General features: G+C 41.7%; 1 protein-coding gene across 4 annotated transcripts in view; it reads right to left on the bottom strand.

The window, feature by feature from the left end:
* The window catches only part of kiaa0586 (KIAA0586 ortholog), a 654,782-nt gene that overhangs the window by 154,400 nt on the left and 487,577 nt on the right, over positions 1–12,805 (bottom strand). The window lies entirely within an intron of this gene.

Below are 12,805 nucleotides of genomic sequence, written 5' to 3'. Positions count from 1 at the left end.
ACAGAGGTAGGTGGGGCGGGATCGCCATGGCCAGTCCGGGTGATATCGTAGTTTGCTGATAACAAATTAAGGAGGCATGGTGACTGCGAGGGAAACTGTAGAATGTAGGTAGCTTAGCATTTTGAACAGATAGGAGGCGAATGCACTACAATGCAGGGAAATAAGAAAAACAAAAAGCAAAGTACATGCTAAATGGTGCGATTCTTCACATTGTGGCAGAACAAGGAGGTCTAAGGGCGTTGCTATATAGACATTGAAAGATGAGAATACAGGTAGAAAAATCATAAAAAAACAAAACTGATTCTGGAGAAATGAATGGGACAAGGAACTGAATATGAATTTGTACAACGTATTTCTTAGGGCTACAGTGCATGTAGCATTGGGCATCCCATTATAGAAAGGATATTAAAGTGTAGAGAGAAGATTCAGTGCTGTTGTATTAGGATTGAAAAGATATAATTTTTTCAAAAGCCTTTTTCAATGGAGCAATGCAGGTTAACACGGGTTTAACAGAGAGTTTCAAATTTATGAAAGATTTTGAGAGAAGGGTTATTTTCAGTGAATTGACAATGAGAGACATGGGCTCAAGATTATCATTCAAAGAATCATGGGATAGTTGAAACAATTTTTTTACACAGGGCCTTGTTAGGACTTGGAATACTTTATCATAAGTGGCTATTGATTATTTATAAGTGAATTGGATAAGTATTCAAAAAGGAAAAATATAAAGACTTGTATTTATATAGCACCTTTCATGACCACCAGATGTCTCAAAGCGCTTTACAGCCAATGACGTACTTTTGAAGTGTAGTCACTTTTGTAATGTAGGAAACGCAGCAGTCAATTTGCAGACAGCAAGCTCCCACAAACAACAATGTGATAATAACCAGGTCAACTTTTTTTGTGTTATTGAGGGATAAATATTGGCCAGGACACCAGGGATAACGCCCCTGCTCTTCTATTACAGCCACCTGAGAGGGCAGACCAGCACTCTGGATACTGCACTATCAGCTTTGATTTTTGTGCTCAAGTTCCAGAGCAGGACTTGAACGCGGAACCTTATGACTTGGAAGTAGGAGTGCTACCAACTGAGCCACAACTGAAATAGTCATATAAGAAAATATGAGGAAAAAGCAGGGAAATGGGACTTCCTCTGCATCTCTGCTGTTTTAGTGATGGTACTGAGGCAGGTGGAGGTGAAAGATTGTGGGACCCTTCATGCAGATCTATGGTTTCTTAGCATTGTTTCTGCTGGATGCCACAACTACTCATACAAGTGGGTGCATTTAAATGAGGCAATTTTGGCTGAATGATGTCATACCTGAGATTTCCCATTATTATCCCTCAGTAACCCTGGATACGAAGAATACTGGAACAGAGCAGACATTGGTAAGTCAGGCACAATGCAGACAAAGGTTTAACTGGTGAGTGCAGGATTGGCAATCGATGGATTTTAAGCATTTAATCAGAGGCTGACAAATTTTTCCTCTTCAAGGCTACCTGCTCCTTTGGAGCTGTTGCAGGTCTCTGACTCCCTCTGCAGCAGCCATTTCCTGCTGATTCATCTTCTAACTGGTGAGTTCCCTGATGCAGGCGAGAATGCTACTGGCAGCCTGCCAAAAATATTTCAATAATGTGAACCCCAGACATTTCAACAGGGTCAGTGCCAACTACCATGGGGCCACAATTCCACTGGCAATTGTACTGGGAAGGGAAATCTGGGCCAACAGCTCTGGAAGAAAAGCCAGTAGCAGCACAGGCATGAATGGGTGAATGGTGTTGTGCTTTCTATGGATTAGCTGCCACTCACTGATTAGCAGGAAGTGAAAACTGAAAACAAAAGCTTTGAAGACGTACTTTAAAAATACTTTGCTTACTAAAGTGCTTAACAGGCTAATGATGTGAAATAATTCACCTGCTACTTTTAGCATTTTATTTGGTAGGGTGGGAAAGTGGGAGAGAAAAAAAGAGGTAGAAAAGATTTGTGAATCAGGATTGCTTGAGTTGGAAGGGAGAAGGAGTTTCTTCTTGAAACTAACTCACTGAAGTATCATCATTAATGATATCACAGAATGACAGCTTGCAAAATGGGCACATCCCACATACAGCCTGGGGGATAGAAAAATCAAATGTACATTTGAAACACTAATGGGTTTTTATTTTATGCTCACAGTAGTACAATCTTGTATGTAAGCTTTACTAATGTTTTCTTGGAATGTAGGTTTAATGATGAATATTAGAAAAGAAATGCCTAATTTCAAAGTTGGAAGATTTTAAATAAGCTACCTTATAAAATTTAGATGATATTACTAATGTCAAGGTAACACATCTGTTTAAATAAACAAATGAATTGAGAGAAAAATACAATAAATGCCAGCCACCCGGAGGCAACATTATAAAGCATAGATGATTTAAATTAAAATTGACCAAAGTGATAAGATAATTATAGAAACATAAAAATTTAGTACATTTAAGTCAATGGGAATCAGGGGAAAACTCTCCACTGGCTGCAGCCATACCTAGATGGTTGTGGTTGTTGGAGACCAATCATCTCAGCCCCAGGATACTGTCCTAGGTCCAACTATCTTTAACTGCTTCATCAATGACCTTCCTTTCATCATTAGGTCAGAAGTGGAGATGTTCGCTGATGATTGCACAGTGTTCGGTTCCATCTGCAACTCCTGACATAATGAAGCAGTCTCTGCCCTCATGTAGCAAGATCTGGACTTGGGCTGATAAGTGCCAAGTAGCATTCATGCCACACAAATGCCAGGCAATGACCATTTCCAACAAGAGAGAATCTAATGACCTTCCCTTGACATTTAATGGCATTACCAACACTGAACCCACTAGCATCAACTTCCTGGGGGTCACCATTGACCAGAAACTTAATTGGAGCAGCAACATAAATACTGTGGCTACAAGAGCATGTCAGAGGCTGGGTATTTTGCAGCGGGTGACTCATCTCTTGACTTCCCAAAGTCTTTCCACTATCTACAAGGCACAAGTCAGGAATGTAATGGAATACTTGCCCAGATGAGTGCATCTCCAACAACAATCAAACTCAGCACTATCCAGGACAAAGCAGCCCGCCTGATTGGCAATCCATCCACCACCTTAAACATTCAATCCTCCATTTGTCATGCACACCAGAAGTAGGATGATACAACAATCATGGACTAAACTCGGAAGAGTTATAAAAACTGACTGTCTTTTTAAAAATTAACCTTGATTTTAAAAAGTGAACAATGGTTCAAAATGGCCACCGAAGAAAAAGGATTGGCCTTTGTGTATTCAAACCATCTGACAAAGGCAAAGGACAAATCTTCAAGCTAAGAGGTGTCAATTGCACCCCATCCTAAAACTTTCTTCTTCTAAAACAAAGAAGGTGTGAAGTAGCCAAATCCTGGGCCATTGTGCAATCACCATGGGGAAGAGATCAGAACATCTACTACTAAGAGGTGAGAAGTAACACAGCTTTACCTGAAAAAAAAGACAGCCTAAAGAGAGAAAGCCTGAGAGAAAAAGAGCAACATCCAACAAGCCAGAAGACACATGCCCTGCTGAAGAATCCTACATCTACACTAGCCTGCAGTGAACCAGAAGTGACCCACCAACTTCAACTGAATTTTCAATCAAGAGAGATCTACAATCACCTGAGACCTGCACCCATCAAGAATTCCAAGAGAATTTAACAGGTTTATCGGGACCTCCCTGTGCCCCCCACTAAAAAAATCACTTTCTTTTTTTCCCCCTCGATCTGTCTCCTCTTGAGGGAGAGTGTGCGAGTGAATGCATGAGTGGATGCAGTTGCGACAATTTCGGGATAAGGCGTATTGATCAATAAACAACTGATTTTCTGGTTTTTTTTAAACCAACAAGAAAATATGTCCTTGTCTGTTTATTTGAAAAATAAAACACCAAGGGGTCAAACCTTAATAACAAAACACTTGGGGTGGTCAGGAGGGGAGTTGGACAGTGGGAACTACCCACATCACACGACATGGCCGTAACACACCACTGCCACACCGTGGCTGTAGTCTATACCATCAACAAGATGCATTGCAGCCAAGTCTTCTTTGACAGGACATTCCAAAGCCACAACCTCTATCATCTAGAAGGACATGGGCAGCAGACGCATGGGAACACCACCACTTGCAAGATCACCTCCAAGTCACACACCATCCTGACTTGGAAATACATCGCTGTTCCTCCATCGTGGCTGGGACAAAATCCTGGAACTCCCTATCCAACAGCACTGTGGCAGTGCCTATACCACATGGACTTCAGCAATTCAAGGAGGCTGCTCATCACCACCTTCTCAAGGACAATTAAGGATGGGCAATAAATGCTGGCCTTGTCAATGATGCCCACATCCCATGAACAAATAATAAAACAAAGTAATTAAAGTTTGTATTTGTTATACAGTAGTTAAAAAGACATAGTAATTTGTAATTAAAAATGAAAATATATTCAAGCAGAAAATTAGTATATCTGGAAAAACTGATTGGTGAGACCATGGTTCATTGAAACAAGCTAACTGGATTATCAGGCAGTATCTGGAATTTAACAAGAAAGATAATCTGACTGAACATTGAGCTTTCCTAGGTAATGACTGGAATAGTGTGATGTAAGCGATGTTTAGATATACTAACTGCTGCTTCATTAGTTCTAACATTAGGTTTCTGGAATTATTTTGAGGTGTAAAATCAGACATGCATAATATTTCCCCTCGCACAGCAATTAATTGAATCATTTCAGAATAAATTGACATTCTTTTGTGAACCTGTTTTTACAAAATTAAACGAAACTTTTTGATTACTTTAGATTATTTCAGGACAAAAGTATAGCAGTGAAATCATAGTTGCTAATCCACTTGTGTGAGCATCATTAGGCACCAGGTATGCGAACACAGACAACTGCTATCCACATGAGCAGCCAGTGTAGGCACAGAAGTTATCTCCATACTAAACACCACCTCCCCCCATGCACAACTATGTGCAAGCGGGCACACGCACATTAAAACCTCATATTAGAAACAATAAGAGTGCCAGGGAATGAAACTTCGATTCAAGTGATGGCTTCAAACTGCTTATCTTTCACCCTTATGATTTATGATACCATCTGAATCTCTTGATTAGATTACTGTCTTATAATCACTCCCTGATATTCATTATCCTCTATGTAATATCCTCTATTTAATATATGCTGACTGTGATACCTCCTAGAAATCGACAACATATTATCACTTGATAAACTTGCAATGATTATGTTGCAACTGTTAATACGCCCTTGTGCAGCAACATTATGAAGGTTATGGGGTGCCCTAGGTAATGTCTGTCATGACATCAAATACCAGGGGAAAAATAAAACAGAATAAACCAATCCTATAGCTCCACTGTTTGCAATAAATGTCTACAAGCAGATGTCCCATTGCATTACTTATTGTGACTCAAAGGCTCAGTTGGTAGCACTCTTGCCTCTAAGTCACAAGGCTGTGAGTTCAAGTCTCATTCCAGAGCTTCAGCAAGAAATCAAGGCTGACACTCCAGTGCAGAACTGAGCAAGTGCTGCACTGTTGGAGGTGCTGTCTTTCAGATGAAACTAAGGTCCTGTTTGCTCTCTCAATTAGGTTTAAAAGGATTCCATGGTCCTACTTTAATGAACTAAGGAGTTGTGCCCTGGCCCAATATTTATATTCAATCAACATTGTAAAACAGGTTATCGGGTCATTATCACATTGCTGGTTGTGGGTGTTTGCTGTGCACAAATTGGCTGCCACGTTTCCTACATTACAACAGTGACTATACTTCATTGGCTGTAAAGTTCTTTTGGACAGCCAGTGGTCATGAAAGGTGCTATATAAATGCAAGTCTTTATTCTTCCAAGTTTGTCTCATTACCTCTCTCAGCATTAGACAATCAGGTGTGGTTAAACATATACTTTTATTCTGCCACAGAGGTGGTTTCTTCAAGGTCAGCCATCACTGACATCACAATATTAAATCATCCAAAATTCAGATACAATCTACATTCATTTGATTTGTATTACATAAACTGAAAGCCCTCTCTGCCCATTCAGGTGGACACAGAAGTAGAGTACAGTGCTATTCAAAGTAGCGTATGGTGCTCTCCTGGTATCATGACCAACTATTATTTATCTCACTTGCTGTTTATGAGATCTTCCAATGTGAAAAATTGGCTCTCACATTTTCTTACAATGCAAAAGTGTCACAATCCTCTTGTACTAACCCGGCAGTCACTTGCGACAGCATTGAGCTAGAAAAGGCACTTGAGGGTGGTGCCGAAGGCAGAATGCCAGCATTAACTGAGAGAAGTAAAGAGATAAAACGTAGAGGAATGGGGGGAGCTGACAAAGTGACAACTTGAATGGGGTGAGTGGAGGCAGAGTATCAGTTCAACTCGGCTGGTGGTGGAGAAGCGTTCCAGGTTGAATTAGCAAGGGAGTGGAGAACAGTCCTAGTATGACCCTGTAGGCTTGAAGGAGACAGTAGACTGGATTTTACCAGCCTTCTGAAAATGGGCTGGGAGATGGGAGGCCTCATAAAATGGCAGCGAAAGGTGTTGGGAGGGGAGACTGACATCTTTCTGCCACCACGGGATATTCTAAATGGCGGGAAAGGCAGTGGCGCAGATGCCCACCGACCAGAGGTGGGCGGCCAATTAAAAAAATTAATTGGTCAATTAATGGCCACTTCCCACCCCCGCCGGCATTTTACCAGCGTTGGGAGGAGTCCCCGCCGCGTGGGAAGACCAACTGGTAAACCATGGTGGCCTCCCAGCGAGGTCCGGGGGTGGGGGGCAGCTTTCTATTATGGCTGCTTCATGGCCCACAGGGGCGTCCCCCCACCCGGCAGCAATGGCTGTCCCTGCGGCTCTGATGACGCTGGTTCGCCCCTCCAATTGTCGGGGCTTGCACATTAAACCAAAAATCCTTATCTGGCCTTTGAGGGCACCTCAACATGGAGGCACCCTCTTCTTCCTGCAGCCTCAGCAGCAGCAACCTCTATTGGTGGCGCTGCCAAGGCTGCAAAGCTGCCAGCCCTCTAAGAGGTGGATCACCATACTCAGTTGGCTGCTGGTAATATCCTGCCTGAGGTCCCGCCATCTTGTTCACGTGGATTTGGGACGCGCTTTCGGCCCTATGATTTGGCAAAATTTCTTTGTGAAAAGTTAGAGAGTTGGGATGGGTTACAGAATCTCTGTGAACTGTGTCTGGATGGGGTCGGGTGCCTTGGTCAACTGGGGCAGTGAAATGGGAGGTTGAGAAAACTTTTGAGCAACTGATAGTTTGGTCCATCAAAAATCCAAATGCCATTTTGTTTTTCCTTTTTAAAATAAAAATGTAATAAATGAGAAGTATAAAAGTACTTAAAGTTAGCCAGAATATGCATCATTTTAATGTAAAAATTCAAAATGTTCCAGAGCAGCATACACCTTAGAATTGTGCCACCAATTTTGGGCCTTCAACTTTTGGATTTACCCTTCACGCTTTCATGTACTAATTTTTTTCCCCCTACTACTACAAGTGAAGGAAAGTTGTATATATTCATTGTTTTAATTACAAAGTCCCTGTAATTACCTGCTTTCACATTTTGAGGCCATTTTTGATCGATAGATTTTGCTAGTTTTCCAGACTGCCATGTATGATTGTTAAAATGTCAAATTCAAATAATATCAATTAAATTGTCATTTGGAATAAGTTAATTTACCATCAACATTAATAAGATCAAAAACTTCTATTTTTTTGATTGGTAAGTAATTGAACATAATTGGCTCCTTCTAACCAGATTTATGCTTTAAAGTGAGCCAATCCAAAACTACACAATCTTCTTTCTGGCTTATATACACTTTGTCCTTTTCCTATGGTATCTGTATAGCAAGTATGTCATTTGGTCAGGGAAGATAACATTCTCTATTAGCAAGACAGCCCTAAACAGTGTGCCTGAAATAGTGAAGGGCTACACTCATATATTTGTGCCTGCTGATAATACTAAGTAATTAGTGCACACTAATTTTGACAGCATTGATTTGATTTTTTAAAGCTTTCTTAGCAAAAAATTTGTAATACAATTGCAACGACCACATAAAATCTTCTCATTTCTTTTTAACCCTACCTCAGTTTTTATAAAACCAAGAACTCCTGGCAACCTATCATTGACCCCAAATTTCCCAGGGCTTCCCAGACTCCTGCTTTCACTCCAGCAGAACCCACCCAAAAATGGCAGGGACCCAGTTGTGCAAGGTCTCCAATATTTCCAACATTTTGCAATCGTCATTTTAAGGGCTGGAACCTCTGCCTGACCTTACAAGGTAAATATCATTAGAGCTGCTGTGGGGGTGCAGACTTCTAATACAAGGAGTTCCTGCTTTCATGACGCAAATGGGGCCTGCAGTATTACTGGAAGCAGGTACATCCAATAAGATGAGATGTACAGAGCCCAGGGCATAAGTGTATAACATTGGAAGGTCCAGGAAAGGAAAACAACCTGGATACCCAAAGAATGGACATTAAAAAAAAATTTGGTCCTTGAATGGGATGAGGACAGGGATGGTGGGCAAAGGGGACCTGGCTGAATTAGAGGACCTGGGCAACCCCAGCTCAAAATGACAGGCAGGCACCAGAATTAGTGTAAGCACCCACCTGCTCCACACAAATTAGGTGCCCTCTAAGTAATCCACAGTACCACAGGACATGCGCGATGCCAATATCATCACCCTCTATAAGAACAAGGGTGACCGCGGTGACTGCTACAACTACCGTGGAATCTCCCTGCTCAGCATAGTGGGGAAAGTCTTTGCTCGAGTCGCTTTAAACAGGCTCCAGAAGCTGGCTGAGCGTGTCTACCCTGAGGCACAGTGTGGCTTTCGAGCAGAAAGATCCACCATTGACATGCTGTTCTCCCTTCGCCAGCTACAGGAGAAATGCCGTGAACAACAGATGCCCCTCTACGTTGCTTTCATTGATCTCACCAAAGCCTTTGACCTCGTCAGCAGACGTGGTCGCTTCAGACTACTAGAAAAGATTGGATGCCCACCAAAGCTACTCAGTATCATCACCCATTCCATGACAATATGAAAGGCACAATTCAGCATAGCGGCGCCTCATCAGAACCCTTTCCTATCCTGAGTGGTGTGAAACAGGGCTGTGTTCTCGCACCTACACTGTTTGGGATCTTCTTCTCCCTGCTGCTCTCACATGCGTTCAAGTCTTCAGAAGAAAGAATTTTCCTCCACACATGATCAGATGGCAGGTTGTTCAACCTTGCCCGTCTAAGAGCGAAGACCAAAGTACGGAAAGTCTTATCAGGGAATTCCTCTTTGCTGACGATGCTGCATTAACATCTCACACTGAAGAGTGTCTGCAGAGACTCATTGACAGGATTGCGGCTGCCTGCACCGAATTTGGCCTAACCATCAGCCTCAAGAAAACGAACATCATGGGAGAGGACGTCAGAAATGCCCCATCCATAAATATCGGCGACCACACTCTGGAAGTGGTTCAAGAGTTCACCTACCTAGGCTCAACTATCACCAGTAACCTGTCTCTCGTTGCAGAATTCAACAAGCGCATGGGAAAGGCTTCCTCTGCTATGTCCAGACTGGCCAAGAGAGTGTGGGAAAATGGCACACTGACACAGAACACAAAAGTCCAAGTGTATCAAGCCTGTGCCCTCAGTACCTTGCTCTATGGCAGCGAGGCCTGGACAACGTACGTCAGCCGAGAGCGACGTCTCAATTCATTCTATCTTCGCTGCCTCCAGAGAATCCTTGGCATCAGATGGCAGGACCGACACAGAAGTCCTCGAGGCGGCCAACATCCTCAGCATATACAGGGCACATTGTACAGCGAGCTCGTCAAACCCACCGGCCGTCCTTGTCTCCGCTTTAAAGACATCTGCAAACGCGACATGAAGTCCTGTGACATTGATCACAAGTCGTGGGAGTCAGTTGCCAGCAATCGCCAGAGCTGGCAGGCAACCATAAAGGCGGGGCTAAAACGTGGTGAGTCGAAGAGACTTAGCAGTTGGCAGGAAAAAAGACAGACGCGCAAGGAGACAGCCAACTGTGTAACAGCCAGGACAACCAATTTTATCTGCAGCACCTGTGGAAGAGTCTGTCACTCTAGAATTGGCCTTTATAGCCACTCCAGGTGTTGCTTCACAAACCACTGACCACCTCCAGGCGCTTACCCATTGTCTCTCGAGACAAGGAGGCCAAAGAAAAAAAGAAAGAAAAAAATAATCCTCTAAACTCTGATGAAGCCTGTACTGCAAGATATTGGCCGATGTAACTGCCATGGTCACAGCCTGTGGATTTTCAGGGCCATTATATTCAATTCGCAGATGTGATAAGCTTGCTATCATCTTTTTCGCCACACTTGACCTTGGATGCCTATAGAAGATAACTGGGCCAACTTTCTTTGAAGAGGACATATTTTCTAAAAAGGTGCTATTGGGAAGTTTTTTTTGTTAAATATGGTGAATCAGGCCAACTCCTCTAATTACCTAACCCAGTTTTGTTGTTACAGTTGGTGCAATGCAGACCCCGATTTTTTCTTCTCTTATAGTCAATATTTTAACTCCTTCCCTTCCATCCTGCAGACGTTGATCTTTTGCCAAGACACACATCTATAGACACCAGATGCCTTTTCGTACCTTGCACAAGTGGCCAATATTCAGGTATAAGCTTCAACAGTCTGTATTGCAAGCCACCCTATTGTGGGAGCATCACAGTTGAAGCTGCTCCTGTTCTTGTGTACTTCCAGCAAAGCTTATTAGGTATTATTTTTTATTCTTACATGGGATGTGAGCATCACTGGCAAGGCTAGCATTTGTTGGCTATCCCTAAGGTGGTGGTGAGCTTCCGCCTTAAACCGCTGCAGGCCATCTGGTGTAGGTACACCCACAGTGCTGTTAGGAAAGGAGTTCCAGGTTTTTGACCCAATGACCCAGTAGTAATCTAGAACAGGAAATCCAGCTGATTTCCCCTTCACTAACTCAGAATCAGTGTGACCAATTGTAGCATTCCCCTACCTCTGCCCTGGCTGAGATCAGCTAACTCAGCATGTCACTGTACCTGTCGCCTTCCTGATTTTTTGGTATCACATTCTTTGGATAGACTCTCTCAACTATAGGGAAAGCCTGCATAACCTAATCTTCTATTTCCAAATCATTTTTAAAAACTGTAATAATTTTATTACATTTCATTTGAAGCATTTAGTCAATGCTTTCCATTTACCAAAGTTTTACTTAGCAGTAGACAGCTGCTTTTTTCCATTCTAAACATTTTAGTCAAGCTATGAAATCAAATCTGTGTTAAGTTGAATAACAATTCTTCCTGAACTCTAAAAATCTTGCTCAAAGTATTATTTATGAAGGGTGAAATAAATAAAGAAACCACTGAATCGTGAAATTAGAAAATGTCGCAAAATGGAACATTAAAAATAAGCTGCTTTCCCCAATGGCTGAGTTGCAGACTGAAGTAAGTTGTTAGCTCATGCAGTTTGGCATTACTCCAGACTTCAGCAAAAGGGAAAAAGGAAATGATCTGTGTTTGTAGAAAAGAGGTGGACTTCAGCTAATTCACTCTGCTGCCAATTTTATGAAATACATTTAAATATAGTGTGACTGGCCATATAAGATACACATCTCTGGTGTAGAAAGCAAGGCACTTTTCCACGGGGAGGAAGAGAAAATTAGATGGAGGGGTGGTGGTTTGTCTTAAAAATGAAGAAAGGTAAATGCAAAAAATGAAGAAAGAAATTGTTAAAGAGTTCATCACATAAATCTTATTTAATTTATGAAACGCCATCTGTTTTCTTCTTCAGCCTCCTCGAATTTATAGTTGAGATTCAGTTTTTTTGCATCGTCAGCTATGCCCTCACTAAAGCATGGGGTGTACGTTGGATTGATGCCCACATGTTAATAAACGGGGGGTTCTGCACATTGTGATGAAGTAATAATTGGGACTGCTAATTGAACTCACTATGCATTTAATTCTGGCAAAGTTGTAATTATCACCACGCAGCTGCATGCCGAGCCCTTTGGAAAATCTTACCGGCTGTCATTTTAAAACATATACCTAATGAGTTAAACCTTAGATAACCTGTTTTAAAAATGGCATATCATCACAAGTTACGAAGAAACAAATGAGTCATCATACTAACAGCTACGTACACTATTTTTTCCAATTAACAACATATTTCAAAGCACATTAGCATGATTCCACATCAGTGTATTTTCAAGCTAAAAAGCAAACCCTCCAGTTGCTAATTATGCCTGTCCCAAGTACAGGAAACCAGTCTGGCCAACACCCCATTTTTTTTCTATGCAGTGGTTGTGATGAATGCACTGCAGATGAGAGACCACCCCAAGGGCTATCTGGAATAAACCCAGCAGGAAAGGAAAAATAGCTTTCCACTGTACTTAAAGCCAGTATGCCTGTATTTGGGAGAACATGGTATCCTGCTAAAAAGGAACAGAACTACACTGCTGCTTTATATACATAAATCAGTCATTTAGCCAGTCATATAAAATTACTTTTTGAAATATAGGTTATGTATCAAAGCTACAGTTCAATCTTTAAACAAATTGTTTTTTGCTTGAATATTCCTTTTGGTTTTAGAATTATGTTTTGAGGGATAAAATTGTTAAGCATATATCAATATATAAAAACTGTCATAATTGCAAATGAACATAGAATAAAAGGTTATGTAACCTGTGTGCTTTACCTAATAAAGCCTTGTCCTCTTTATCGTTCTGTCTGAGAAGAATCATGTCGGA

Source organism: Heterodontus francisci, chromosome 9 (genome assembly GCF_036365525.1).
Source record: "Heterodontus francisci isolate sHetFra1 chromosome 9, sHetFra1.hap1, whole genome shotgun sequence".
NCBI lineage: Eukaryota > Metazoa > Chordata > Chondrichthyes > Heterodontiformes > Heterodontidae > Heterodontus > Heterodontus francisci.
This window is presented reverse-complemented; position numbering and strand designations above follow the sequence as displayed.